The sequence below is a fragment of the Canis lupus genome, chromosome 21, assembly GCF_003254725.2.
Source record: "Canis lupus dingo isolate Sandy chromosome 21, ASM325472v2, whole genome shotgun sequence".
NCBI classification, from domain to species: domain Eukaryota; kingdom Metazoa; phylum Chordata; class Mammalia; order Carnivora; family Canidae; genus Canis; species Canis lupus.
Genome location: NC_064263.1, coordinates 39,040,223 through 39,054,866, shown reverse-complemented (window position 1 = coordinate 39,054,866; position 14,644 = coordinate 39,040,223). Strand labels below are relative to the sequence as shown.

The 14,644-nt window shown below is 42.6% G+C and overlaps 1 long non-coding RNA gene across 2 annotated transcripts in view; it reads left to right on the top strand.

Moving 5' to 3' along the window:
- Positions 1 to 14,644, top strand: part of LOC112667681 (uncharacterized) — a 112,163-nt gene that overhangs the window by 17,050 nt on the left and 80,469 nt on the right. The gene's annotated exons all lie outside the window — the stretch shown is intronic.

The following is a 14,644-nucleotide window of genomic DNA, read 5'->3' as shown; positions in this document are numbered from 1 at the left end:
ATTGACTGCACATCAAGATGACATCTAGGTGTATCTGTCATCTTATGCTATTCTTAGAGAATGGGCCTCAGATCTTGGAGGCTTCTTGTGCTGTCCTCCGGTCTCTGGAGTAATGATTTCTTCAGTCTAATGGCATTCATCCCACTTATATCTGAGTCTGTGGCAAGTATTTAGCCTTGTTTTCTGTCCCTCGGTTTAATCTGGACCTGGTAGCTTTTCCTGCCAAATGATCGTCATCTCAGCATTTCTTGGCACTGGAGACCCCTCTGAGGCTCTGCATCCGCCAAAACACCACTGGCCCTGGCCTCCATTCCGAATCCTCTGCTGGGACTCACCACTCTCATTTTTACAGTGGACTGCACAGCAGGTCCATTTGCCTCCAAATCAACTGCATTTTGAGTCCCCCTTTCAGAAACTTCTAAGTCCACACCCCATGGGAACCAAGAGAAACCTAGGAAAGCTATAAGCCAGTACCTCTTTCTACTAACTTTTCCGCACTGTCAGAGTGCCGGGGTCAGCTGCCAGGAGATGTTCTGTCCTGTTTCAGATACAGGGAAAGAACATGCCCTTCTCATGCCAATCTTGATGTTTCTAAGTCATTTCTCTTAAATTTCAGTTGTGAAATGAAGGGGAGAAGAAATGAAAGCCTTGGGGCAGCCCTTCCCCTACACCTCCTCTGTCTCTATTCTTTTCTTCAAAATCCCCTATATATTTAAAAAAAAAAAAGGATAGAATTATCCATCTTCTATGTCATAAACTTCTGCTCTAAGGTTAAAAATGTTATGTAAAGGGCTTACAGATCATTGCCTCCATCTTTACAGCAAAAAAGAGAGAGAGAGAATGAAACATGAATGACTTTTCTTAGGCCACTCAGAGTGAGGTAACAGGGTAAACAAACATCCCAAGATCTGGGGAGACTAGTGTATCCAGAGAGATACAGGTGATATCTACTTACTTAGAGCTGAAGTTGCTGAGCCATAAATTCGTGGGAACACGAAAACAGTAAGCGATGTTGATGAATAGTCTAAAGCTGCGTGTGGGTCAGCAGGAACATGGAAGAGTCCTGGGGGCTGCAATCTTGGGGAAAGCAACACACATTCATGAGCTTTCCCTCAGGAAAAGTGAAAGACCCAACAAGAATTCCCTAGTGGCTCTGGCAGGAAAAAAGGAAAAATAATTATTGTGAAATATTCCCAAACCATTCTCCACAACAAAGGCTTATTTACTTTCCAGGAGGGAAAAAATTACCAGAGTCTTATCCTATCTGGGAGTAGGGCAAGTTGCCAATTCCAGCTCCCTCTAGTTTTCTTGTCCCTTGTAAAGGTAGAGGGAGCTATGCTAACATAACTTAGCTATGTTATGTAAGTGTAAGTATATACTTCGCATAAGTATAAATACTTGCGAAGACCACAGCTCAGTCACAAGCCTACTAAAAGACCGAGATGTAATCATTAGACAATTAGACAATGCTATCCCTCCTACCCACCTTAGCACCACACCAGCAGGCCTCTGACATAATAGTGGATTTTAGCTAAAAGAACTGTAAGACTCTCTTTAGGAAAATTATTTGGGGAAGCCCAAAGATGACAGAGGAGACTCTGTAACAAGGACATGGGGAAAATGTGAAGCCTCTAGCACCTATAGCAAACATTAAACATAGCTTAAATTCTACCCAGATTAACCTAAATCCTCACATTTTTTTTGTTTTAGTTCCCTACCCATAAGCATGTCTAGCTATCAACAAAAAAACTACAAGCCATGCTAAAAGTCTTGAATGAAGCCAGGGTGGGAGATGGTCATGGGAGACTTTACCTACCAAAGAATAAGATAAGAATAAAGGAGACGTCTCATTAGAAATCATTTAGGTAAAAAGAGAATGGAGTGAAGTATTTAAGTCTTAAAAGAAAAAAAGTATCTATCTAGAACTCTATATTCAGTATAATTACCCTTTGAAAATGAAAAAGAAATAAAGATATTGTCTGATAAACAAAAACTGTAAGAATTTGTCACTAACAAATCTTTGTCACAAGAAACATTAAAAGGAGTTTTTTAGGCAGAAGAAAAATTTTCTAAGTCAGAATTTGGATCTACATTACAAAAGGAAAAGTATCAGAGAAGGAATAAATGAAGATAGATAAACAATTTTAATATTTCTTACTTTTAACTGATAAATGCTTAAAGTAATAATAGTAACAATGTATTTGGTGATTACAGCATATGGATAAGGGAGGGAAATGAATGACAATCCATAAGGGAAAGGATGGAAGAATTAGGAATATTCTGCTCATGTATACAAATGAAGTCATATAATGTTATGTGAAGGTGCAATTAGAATAGTTAAAAATGTATATTGGAAACCCTAGGGAAACCACTGCAGTTGTTCTTTAAAAGAAGTATAATTGATATGCTAAGAGAAGAGATAAAATAAAGGTAAATGAAATGCCATTCCAATTATATGATATTCTTGAAAAGTTAAAACTACAGGGAAATTTAAAAGATCAGTGGTTTCCAGTGGGGAGAGAGGAAGGGTTGAATAGATGACCATTTGTCAAAACCCATAGACCTTTATAGCAAAGGAGTAAATTTTAATTGTATAAATTTTTAAAAAATTATTTGGGAGGTCAGAGGTTCCCAGAATGGAATGTAGAATGTGGCAAACAATCTAACTTTTTAGTATGTGTATGAAACAACTTCATTGAACGGGTTAGGGCAGAAATGTGATGACATCTGTAACATTGGAAATGAGTAGAGTCTGGAAGACCGAAGTTAACAGAAACTGAACATAAGCACTGCTTTCTAGTTGATAAAGTTGTTTCCCATGCTGGTATGTGTTAACAGTTTTGATACTACTATCTATATATCTGGAATTAAGCAACTAAATGAATAGTGGATGATGAGAATCAGATTTCATACTGCTGGAGTGGGAGGTTAGAGATAAGAAAAGGGAAGAGACAAGAATGATCCATGTGGTGATTGAATAAAGTTGGAGACATCAGTATGAATTCATGTTTAAGCTTCATATGGATATAGATGGTTACATATGGAAATAGGTTATTATACACACATATAATTCCTTGCCAGGTCAGCCATGGGGTCTAGAAGCAATGACAATCCAGCAGTGAGCATCCCTAGTATCCAGATCTTGATTTCTAGTACGATTCTCCAATAAAAGGAGAAATGGCTGATTCTAGAAGTGGGACTGAAAATACACAAGGTGAACATGAACATTTTGTATTGCCAGAAACTAAGAAATTGCTAAAAAAAAAAAAAAAGATTAAAACCACACACACACACAATGATAGAGATTATGTCAAAGGGTCACAGGAGCCAACTGAAAGAGATCCCAGTGTTCAAAACTGGAGTAGCTTGAGCAAAAAGTAAATAAAATAGTGTTGGATTATAACCCAAGGCATAAAAAATATTTGTGAGTCCATACTAATATGAATAAATGAATACACTACTGAGCTGAGAGAATGGGAAGCCAAACCTTTTAAGGGATGAGAATAAAAACAGGTATAAGTGGTTCCTCAGAAAGAGGGAACATCATGAAAAAAATATAAGAAAATTTGACATATCTGGACGATTTTGTTAGAATTTGAATGAAGCGTGAGTAAAAAGGAGAGAAGAAGGAGGTGAAGCTGTATGGGCAAGAGATGGCCTTGAATGCTATTTTAGGAAGACTGGGTGTAAATCCTCTTTAGTGGTGATGCAGTGAAAGTTCCCGAACAGGGAAATCACATAGTTGGATTTCTTCTTTTTGATGATCATGTCGAGGTGCTCAATATTTAACAGCAGACAAGGCTGTTATGTCTAAGGACTCACCTTTCAAGGCCCACAAAGCCTACCTTGGCCAAGGTGTTTTTGTTTTTGTTTTTCTTTCCTTTACTGATATTTGCTTGCTGGCTAGAATTCCTGGTGTTGTGGAATTCTGGGAAAGTCACCTGACCTGACAATTTACCCATAATACCCGAAATAATGTTTGTTTTGCTTTTTTTTCTGTGTCAAAATGTATAAGACAGAGACTCCTATTCATTAAGAGATAATCACAGAGTAAGTTCTTACAAGCCATTCAAATGAGGTAAAAAATAAACAATTTAATCAGACTATTGTCCTCACAGCAAGCCAAGATTAATTCTTCACCTTGAGGAGAAGGGGAGGAGAAAGGAACATTTTTTATGAGAAGGAAGAGTAAGGAAGGAAAAAAAGAGATAACTTTTTAAGCATGAGGAATGAAGGGCAAAATATTAAACTTGTTTTCTAGAAGTTTCCTCATTTGAAGAACTTCCTTCAGCTAAAAACAATAATGCCAACTTCCTGAGGATTTTTTAAAAAGATTTTATTTATTTATTCATGATAGACATAGAGAGAGAGAGAGAGGCAGAGACACAGGCAAAGGGAGAAGCAGGCTCCATGCCAGGAGCCCGATGCGGGACTCGATCCCAGGACTCCAGGATCACGCCCTGGGCCAAAGGCAGGCGCTAAACCGCTGAGCCACCCAGGGATTCCCCCTGAGGATTTTTTCAATAAGGATTAAATGAGATAATAAATGTAAAGAGCTTTATTATTGTCATTGTTGTTCTTATTGCTATTATTACTGTGTATTTCTGTGTAACTTAACCCTGGCTTATCCATCTCTATTATGCTTATCTCTATTTTCCTTCTACCTCATATCCACACATCCTCCTTTTGTTATACTGCAGTATTTCTAAAAGTTGTTTAAAATCAGAATTGGAGCAATGTCCTTTATAAGTAAATGTTATAGATTGTAAACAAAGCAAGAATACTATTTGCCAGCCCTGTGTTAAACCCTCTTGTGGAATCCTGGAACAGAGAAATTTATACTTAGGTACTATCTGGCTTAAGTGAAATGGTATCTGTGTTGAATGAGACCCCTCTCCTACACTTTGCTGTAGCTCATCTTTGGGCAAGAACTCAGCTAAGGACTAGGAGTAGAACTAGCATCATACAGTGCAAGGCCCCTGCCTAATGCCCTCATGCAAGGCAGAGAGGAAAAGAGTATCCAGCCAAAGGCCCTGCTTTCAAGCAATGCTCGGCCAAGGGCTGCTGCTAGGGAGAATTTGGGAAGAAATAAAAAGAAAAGAGAAGTGAAGTTGAAAGAATGACATGTGGAAAATGATCATAACAACAATAGGCCTAAGAAGTGACTTCATGACTCGTGCAGGCGAGACATTTAGCTCTTGGTGCCCATCTTTCATCTGTGAAATGGTGATTGTGATTAAGGGGAGACCCGTATTATATCTTGAAGGGCTTCTTTTACATTTTGTTGTTGTTGTTGCCTTGGTCTCTTTTGGTAATCTGCTGACCTGTCTATTGACCCTATCTTTGGATTCTTCCAGAAGCCAATCTCAAATACAAATAATTTATTTGAGAGGTGAAGGAAATACCCACTGAGAAGTGGGAAAGGAAAAGCAGCCAATTAGGTGGACAACTGGCCCTTAGTTCTCCAGGCTATTCTGGGTCGAGGGATGCAAGACCGCTTCTGAGCAATCTCCCACCTGAAGGGAGAGGGAGCTGGGGTAATTATACACCTGCTCCCAGGGTGTCAATGCCCTGGCACTTCCAGCATGCCACACGTGGGCAGCAGGCAATGCTCCTCTGCATCATTGGTGGAATGGAGAGATCTCAAGCACAGGAATACAGATGCTGGCAGTTGGAAGCCAGCCCCAGCACACAGAAAGGTACAGGGGATATGCAGAGGGGCACTTTCCAACATCTGCTACAGACCCCCTTCTCAGAATAATGTTTTGAAATGCATAAAATAAAATTCATAGGATTACAAAGAAAACCAATTATATTGAAATTCAGTTCTATCCACAGACCCCTCGGGGGACCCCAGGTTAAGAAGCCCTGCTAGGGTTTCTTTTCAATGTGAAATTATATGGTTTTATGACCTAAGAGCATGGATTGTGTTACTCTGCCAGGAGGTGGTTGAGTAAAGCTCTGCGCAGTCTGTGTAGAAACCATTTCAGAAGAAAAATGCGCTCACCCAACCTGACAATCCCCCACAGCTCAGGGACTCTGAACGCTGCTGCCGGCCTCTCTCACTCCCTTTTTATATTTTACAGTGTTTGTTTTGCATTGTTTATGTTTTTGCATTCTTCACGGGTCCTTTGTTGGCCTCCAAAGCACTGCGGGGCCTCAGTTCGCCCGCACTGCCCTGGCAGCCGCTCCGTCCTCCTCCGCTGTCCCTGGGAAGCTCTGTCCCTAAAGCCACGCCTCTGAAGCACCAGGGCCCTGCAGCCCTCCTGCCATGTAGCCACGGTGGGCCAGGGCCCGTCCTGTGGCCTGGCGGTGCCAACAGGTGGCTGCATGCCGGGTGTCAGAGCAGCTGCCCCCCTGGGAGCTGCGCGCCACTGAGACACCATCCACCTCCTAATGTGCCTCCGTGGCTCTGTTACTCACAGCTAAATTACAGTATTATGACTTCATTGTTGAATCCCAATTCTCCTAATTATAGCCTAGAGATCTATTATTTGATTTGGTAACACCAAGTGCTTCTTTTCTAAATCATGTAATCTCTTGTAGCTTATTAATGTCAGGTTTGCGCACACGCGGGGACTTGGTTGTTTGCCAGGCAGAATCAAATTTTCAAATTTTCGCTGTGTTATGTTACAGGGCTTTGCTTGTTACAATCTAATTATATTGGCACTGAAATACCGAAAACCAATTTATATTAGAAAGCTCTTTAACTCTTTCTTTGGAGAGAATTTACATGCGTAAGTGTGTGCCACACCATTGGTCTTTTTGTTTCTCCACCGGGAACTCCCTTCGGGGAAGGAGGTAAAAGTCACAGTCCCTCTTTATTAAAAGGTCTGCTGATCGAGGACCAGAACTGTGAGTGCGGCCAGTCTCTGGGTGGAGCTCGGGGAAGGGAGGAAGCACCTCTTCCATCTCCCTGTGGGCTACTCCAGGCCTCCCAGCTGGGGGCGCCCCTCGTCCCAAACACCCAGAAACCCATCTGTTGGTGCATATCACCTGGTGGCAGTACCATCCCCAGCCTTGGACCAGTTTACCTCCTCCACGTCCCCTTCTCTCCTTCAGATATATCGCCCATGCTCCGTCTGCTACTAGGGCCCCAGTGGATTCTCTGTCCTGAAGGCATTGCCCTTTGCAGACCAGGGGGCGGGGCTTGCAGCCTAAGGAAATTGTTCTGGCAAAGGGGCCTCCCTCTGTCTCCTCAAGGGGTGCTGTCGGGTTATTTGTCTTGTCAACTCTGTCCATCTCCCCAGGGATGACCTCAGCTTTCTGGCCCCAGGCGCGCTGTTCCTCGTCAGACTGTTATCACCAGGCAATATCCAAATATATCTAAATCATCCAGTATCCCACCTTTGAAAAGGAGCCCCAACCTCCTCCTAGTTTTTTTTTTTTTAAGACCTTATTTTTTTTTAGAGCGGTTTTAGGTTAACAGAAACCTCGAGATGAAGGTACAGTCCCACCCCCACATGTGTGTGGCTTCCCCCATTATCAGCAACCCCCTTCCCCGCGGAGTGCTGCCTATGTGGCCTGGCTCTAATCTCACTCCCCTGTCATTCAGAGCTGTGCTATTGCTCACTCATCAACTCCAGCAACACCGTTTGGTTTGGTTTGGTTTGGTTTGGTTTGGTTTCTTCCCGATTGCTCTTTTCTACTCTATGGTATTGGTACGCATTCTTTCCTCTGTCTGCAAATACTCTTGGCATTTATGGCTTCTACTCATTCTTCACACCTCAGATAAAATGTCACTTCCTTAGAAAGAACCTTCTTTCCTTCTATTTAACCAGATACCCCCACAAACACTCCATTTCATTTATCCTATCTTGTATGTATTGTTTTCTTCCTTATTATCCCTCCTCCACTCTTGACCAAGACTGTAAGATCCGTGAGGGCAGAGATTTTGTTTTGGTCGGCGGTTTACTTCCTGTGCCAAGCCCAGTGCCTAGCATACAGACGGATATCAATCAATAGCTGCTGAGGAAAGGCCCCCAGGTCATGTATATTGTCTCATAATGGAGAAGAATCAATATTTTTTGACTCTTTGGACTTGTCTGGCTCTCCTTCATCCTCCCTTGGTCAACCATGTGGACATCCTTCATTCTCCTCGAGGCTAGAGGGTAAGGCCCTGTCCTCCTTTCCTGAACAGGAAAACAAGGAACCATCACAGGTTGGCACAGCTGTGGATTACTGCTCCATCTCAACTTTTCTACTGGAGCCTGGTCCAATGACTCAGATCCTATCTGAACCAAATGCCTTGTCTTCCATGGCACCTTCCCTGGAGGTGGTTCTCATGTGGTGACTGCATGTGCCACTTGACCAGTGGCTAGTGGCAGCACCGGGCCCATCAGGGGCCATGTCAGGAATCACTCTTATTTATCTAGGTGAGGGGTAAAGTGGTGCAAAGTCAAGAACCCCCTCTCATGGTAGTCAGTGAGTCACAGAAGGGTTCAGACGGATGGGAAGTCAACGAGACCACCCCCAAAGCAGGGAGAGAAGTTGGCCAGGCACACACTGCTCCATGGAAGAGGCCCACAGGAAACAATGACAGAGCAATCTCTGCACCCATCATGCCTCTGAATAATACAGTTGTGGAGCTGATATGTGGAGTAATATACCTACTTAATTATAATTGTAACAAATCATTGATCAAATTTATGAAACTAGCTAACTCCTTTTTGCTCCTTCTTCTAGTATGTTCTCCATAAAAGTGAAAGGTAAGGGGCTCCTAACCCACATAGGAGTACAAGAGAAACCCCACCCCCTGGGATGAAGAAAACTGAGGGTCTCTCTTCCCTAACCTATGGGTCTCCTAAAACATCCAAGATGCATTAAGAATTGGAAAGGTGTCCTCTATTCAGAAATCTCAGCCTTGAAACACATGTCACAAGACAACCACTATCTCTTATTTAGAGAGCCTGTTTGCTTCTCACTGCCATATCTTTGTCCCCTCTGCCCAGAGTGGTCTCCTGCCCCCACCCCATTTCCGCTTATGGAAATTTAATCCATTCTTCACAGCCTGATAGAAAAGGCATCTGCTCAAGGGAATAGTCTCAGATCTATGCGGACAGAATCACACTCTGTCCACACTGGCCCCATAGTCAGGTGCTTGTGCTGTTTGTGGATGGGTTGATCATACATCCTAGTTTTGCTTGGGACAGTTCTAGTTTATACCTGTCATGCCAGCATTCATTAATATTAATAATTAATAATTCACTTTCAAAAATGTCACAATTGAACAATAGACTGTATAGCATGGTGGAAACACCCTCGGGTGACCACCATGAGGTCATATCCTTTCATCCTCTTCCTCTAATGCAGACAGAACCAGTGATTTGCTTCTGGCCAATAGAATGTGGCAAAGGTGACAGGATAGCCACTCCCTTGATTATGTCACTTTTCACAAGACTGTCTTCGTGACAAAAGAGAGTGATTCCCCTCCAGGCCTTGAAGAAACGAGGGGCTGTGATGTGAACCACCTGTGGGAAGGGTCTCAGGAACTGCAGGCAGGACCCCTAGGTAGCCTTGAGATGCCAAAGGCCCTGCTTCTGGATGGAAGCAACTGAGTTCTGCCCCAGTCATCTGGGCCAGAGGAGGACCTCAAGCTCCAGAGAGGAAAACCTCTGACCCCTCGATTATGGCCCCTGAGATCCCAAGCAGGGGACCCAAGTGAGCGGTGACTAGACTCTCCTGACCCACGGACCCTGTGAGGTAAGGAATGGGTGCTGGTGGAAGTTTTGTGGTCATTTGTTTGCAACAGTCAGATCCATGTGGCTGCTCATTGTACCCTAACCAAGAGCGCAGACGGCCTTCTCTCCCTGACAGGCTGGTATTTCCTTGAAGTCTGGGAGCATAGTCGTATGTGCAGAGCAGGAACTTCCCACCCTATAGGTACCACACCACATAGTGTAACAGAGTACTTAGAGGAGCACGGTTTCTGGGGTCCTGGTTCCCAATTTGAACCCCAGCCCTGCCACTTAGGAGCTCTGTGGTTTTAAATAAATTATTACCTTCCAGGGCCTCAGTGTTCTCATCAAAAACTTGGGTTACAACATAGTGCTTCCCTCTGTAAGGTAATATCATAGTGAGGGTAAATCAACTCACCATGCAAGTGTTTTATGACCCATGGCACATAGTGCTGTGTCAGCTTACTGTCACATTCTTTGTTCTGCTTCATGCTCGTGTCACATCTGCTATTATCATCCCCGTTTACAGATGAGGAAACGGATGCCCAGAGACATGAAGCGACTTTCCCCAAATTGCCCACTTCCTACATGGCAGAGAGACTCAACCAAATCCACACATGCTTTTCCCCCACTCTCCACACCTGCATCTTTCTTGTGGACACACATTTAAAGCAACAAAACCAAAGAGGACTTTATGCAGAATTCCACAGTGGATTTCCCAAGAACCGGGTCACAAACACACAGATGTCAAGTTTGGCTAAGTAAGTCCCATGTTCTAGAGCCACCTCTTCAGTCCCGTGGGTGGGTTTTCAGAAGCGCCAGCAGACAACTTAGTTTAGTGGAAGCTGGTGACCCATAAATGAGCTCTGGGGCCATTAAGCTGACACACGACCTGACAAATGACGGGCTTTTAGACAATTCCAGTCTACTAAAACCTGGATATTTACATAAGTGCAGATTATCGGGATCCATAGATAATTTGCTACCTGTTCATTTTTAATGTGTTTGTGAACACTCATGAGAAGCTCATTAGTTGTAAGTGTCTGTAAGCTTACTGGGATGTAAACCAAGGTTGACAGCACAATAGTCACCACTCAAGGGAAGTGGCCCCTTTGCCAGCCAGAGGAAGCAGACATGCAAATGGGCCAGCGGTGATGGACAAGATAGCTGGGATGCACCCAGACTCCTTACCTGAGCCGGTTTTATGTCCCCAACCCAAGGCAACCAGCAAAAGACCCAAATCGTTGTCCTGACAGTGATTCTAACTGCATTTCCTGTGGTGGAGTGACAGGGTCAGCCACCAGGGCCCAAATAATCGGGGAAATCTGTGAAGGCCATGGCCTGACAAGGCTCAAATCCATTTGTCATTCTCTGCTTGGGATGCCCTTGCTCCTTTTCTAGACTGGCATGTTCCCACTCATCTTTCAAGACACTTCCTCCTCAAAGTTTTCTCTGACTTTGCCAGGGACAACACTTCACCTCTGGAGCTCTGAGAGCCCCTTGTCCATCTTCTGGAATCACTCTAACTATATGGGTATCTGATATGCTTGCCTTTTCTCCATGCCCAAGGAGCAGAACTCAGAACTTTGTAGGGATGCCCATCCAGATATGCTACTCAACGGAAGCACTGGTGAGCAAAGCAGACCTTGTGAATAATACAGTAACCATGGGGAAGGAACCACACCGTGCAACACCTTGGCTTTTCCCATTTCCCATTTTGCTTGCTTCTTCCCCTTTTGGGCCCGTGGGAGGGAACCTACTACTCTCCTGGTCTCACAAGGGAGGGGCTACAGAACTGAAAGCCCTGGGTGGGGCGACCTCATCCTGCCAGGCTTTTCAAATATTTATTTATTTTTAACAAAGGTGAGTTTCTCTAATAGTACCTTATTAAAGACTGAAATAATATACTTGTATTGATCTTATTATATGTATTCACATGTATATTACAGCAGACATGGGATTCCAGAGAGGCAAAACATCCATTGCACTTCACAGGTACATGACTGAGGGGCGCCTGGATGGCTCAGTCAATTTAGCATCTGACTCTTGATCTCAGCTCAGGTCCTGATCTCAGGGTTGTGAGCTCAAACCCCGCATTGGGCTCCATGCTGGGTGTGGTGTCCACTAAAAATAAGTAAATAGATACATGATTGAATCCCTTGACAGGCTAAACTGCTACTAACAAATACGACCAGATAATGTAATGTCACCTCTCACATGACAATGCCACATGGGCATCCAGGGGACGGTCAGCTCTCTTCCATGCAGTGATTCAGGGATCCAGCCTTCTTTCATATTCAGACTCCATTATCTTGTAGGGCATCATCTTCTCCTGCACCAAAGCGGCAGAAATGGAAAGAACATGGAGTGAGCCATGTGGGAGGTTCTACGGCTCTGGCCTCAAAATGGCCACTTTGTTACTTCTGGTTATATTCTACTGGCTAGAACTTAGTGACATAGTTCTGCCTAACTACAAGCACAGCTGGGGACCACCATTTGCTGTGTGCACAGGAAGGAAAGGAAATGGATGTTAGTGAAGAGCAAGCAGTCTGTGGCACATCCATCTAAGTTAGTTCTCTCCTGTCTCTCCCTCTTCATAATCTGCGTGGAGGACACAGATTATAACTGCAGTGGGTTGCACATGGCCCCTCCCACGGGTGTCCCTTATATTTGAAGCATTCCTGAAGAGCTTCATGTTTCCAAGTATTATTTATATTAATCTAAGTATTTCCCACTTATTTCTATAATAACTTTGGAGATAGGTCACCAAACACAGAATACAAGTCCCATTTATGAATTCTTATATTTACACCAACCAGATACCCAATTTTGCCAATAGTTGATTCCCTGGTATATGGTAGCCAAATGTACAATTTGTTTCTCTGATCTTGCAGAAAGATTTCAACAAATTAATGTGTTGAGACATAGTACACAGCAAATGGCCATTTTGCTAACTCTGTGGGGCTTGACTTTCCTATCTATCATGACTACTTGGCCTTTGTTGTAGCACAGAACAAGAATCTCTAACTGCAAGAACCTCTTGAAGGTGTTATTTCAGATGCATCCAGGCAATATCTTTGACAAATGACAAGCTTAGTCTCTCTCAATGGAGTTTCTGAATAATGGGCCATTTGATCGTATGGCTGTTTGGCCAGACACTTACCATTCTCAGTGAGCAGGGCTTCTGTAATGGCTGCAGGAAATGACTTATATGATCTACTCAAACTTGGGAGTTCCTGGAACATGCTGGTGTCTGCTCTTAGTGACACCACAATTATGCAAAATATAAGACTAACCCAGTTAAGGCCCATTATATGTCTTTCAACTATTGTCAAATCTGCTGGAAAAAGTTAATAACAGGAATGAGCTGAAGGGAAATATTAGCCCTTTGTTCTATGTTTACTTAAGAACACTTTTAGCTGAATATTATAGACTGCCCCCATCTGAAAAGCAGCTTTCAAACATTCATTCAGCTCATATAACAAGAAGTTAGAAGACAAGGCTTTGAGTCATCTTCTCTGCAATTTCTTGATTTTCTCCTCATGGTTCCAAAGTGGCTGCTGCAGCTCAGTGCATCACATCTTCATACAACATCTAAAACAGGAAGTAAAGACCAGGTCTTTCCCCTGGAGTGTTCTATTTCTTCTTGTCAGAAAGTTTCTCTGCACACTCACTCTAGCACACTGTTCTTTCGTCTTATTTTTTGTAGGCCAATTTATTTCTATACTGGTCACTCCCTTATGAGAATGCAAATAGCATAATTGATTTAGAATTAGAATGATTCATGTTCTGGAAATGAGTATATTGCACCAAATTTTGTCTTTTACCTGGAAAAAAAATTTTGGTTGCTGCTAGTAGGAAGAAGCAGGGATCATTGGTAGGTAAGCAATCAGTGGTACCTACCACATTCCTCAAGGAGCTTACAGCTTTTTTGTTGTCCTAAATCAGATGAAAAGAAAACACTATTTCTTTGTTACCACTGTGTCCACTTACTGAAAAACTTTCATGAGACCATGTTTTAATGTCATAAATCTCACCTTCCACAGAAACATATTGTTTTATTGCTAAAATAACAACTACAATTACTGAGTGCTTAGTATGTGTTCAGTGCTATAGTAAGGGATTTATGTGCATCATCTGATGATAGAAACCAAATAAGCAAGTTGAGGTTGATACTATGAAAGCTTGATTTTGCAGATAAGGAACATGAATTTTTTTTTAAGATTTTATTTATTTATTCATGAGACACGGCGAGGGGGCGGGCAGAGACATAGGCAGAGGAGAAACAGGCTCCCTACAGGGATCACGCCCTGAGCTAAAGTAGACGCTCAACTTTAATTCATTTGCTTTTTTTTTTCCCAACCAGAGATTCTTTTTTTTCTTTAAATTTGTTTGTTTATTTAAGTAATCTTTACCCCTAGCGTGGGACTTGAACTCACAGCCCCAAGATCAAGAGTCACGTGCTCTTCCAACTGAGCCAGCCAAGAGCCCCAGTCAGAGAGTCTTCATAAACTTTGCTCTCCCCTCATCTTGTTTCTATTTTTTATCTGTGTCTTTTATAAATCTTTTGACCCTAGTATATCCATTCTTTGGTCAGAAGCCATTTTAGAGGAAGAAAATGATAAAAGCAAATCTAATAGTCATATGATGTGCGAGTTGAAGGTTAAGGAGTGAAAAGTACTAATGTCCAGAACTTATTATGAAATGCATCAAAAAAAGTTAAATTGATGCATGGATGGAGGGATGGATAAGTGAATAGAAAAGATGCATGATGAAGCAAATGTAAAATATTAATTGTAGGGTCTAAATTGTGGACATATGGGTTTCACTGTATAATTCTTTCAACTCCTCTGTGTTGAAAATTTTCATCATAACATGTGGGGAAATATGTCAGTAAGATATTAGATACATTTTTATAGAAGAATATCGCAACAGGATAATTCTGAGTCACAACAGCTAAGCAGAGG